This window comes from Podarcis filfolensis (assembly GCF_964270895.1).
Source record: "Podarcis filfolensis genome assembly, chromosome: 5".
NCBI lineage: Eukaryota > Metazoa > Chordata > Lepidosauria > Squamata > Lacertidae > Podarcis > Podarcis filfolensis.
Genome location: NC_139608.1, coordinates 15236072 through 15236812, shown reverse-complemented (window position 1 = coordinate 15236812; position 741 = coordinate 15236072).

Below are 741 nucleotides of genomic sequence, written 5' to 3'. Positions count from 1 at the left end.
CGCTTGGGAAGTCTAGTGCCCTCAAGTTAATTGTTATGCGGGGAATGCCTTTGGCTTTCCTGTCTCAGACGCCAAAATCTCCGGGGTAGCTATCCCCGACAACCGCAGTGGAGACGAGCCGACGGATCAGACAAACCCGAGTAAATATCTAGTAAGAAACAACGTGAAAACCGCAGTTTTCAGCTGACTTCCCCTCACTAGCGTTGTTTTCGAGAAGTCCTAAAGCCCGAATGTGACACAAGACGCGTGCACTCCAGAGGGCGCTGCGGTCCACTCCAGTTGCACGCGTCCTGCTGCGGAAAACCCAACCTGGGCTTTTCGATCCCCGCGTAACGTGTGAACCGACGCTGAGGAGAAATACGGCACAAGGAAGCGGAGGGCAGACAGGAAGACGCGGGCAGCGGAGCCATTCGGTTGTTGTGTGGCCTGGGAAGAGCGAAGGAAGGGAGGGATGGTGGGTGCGAGGGGAAGACGTATTCCTGTGTGTATATTCTGGGGGTGGGTGGCCTGGTGGGAAGAGGCGGACACCGGCGGAGCGGGAACAGCTCTATAAATTCCGCGTTTAGTAGGAGGACGCGGCGGCGGCGGCGGCGCAGACGGGCTGGCTTTCTCCCAGGCAAACAGAGAGGGAAGGGAAAGTATTGCCTCACGCGCTCTTTCCCTCACACACACACGCAGCGCCGGAGCCAGCGCCAGCCAGCAGCTGGCCCAGACAGTGGGCGGGGCTTGGCGGGGCGCGCG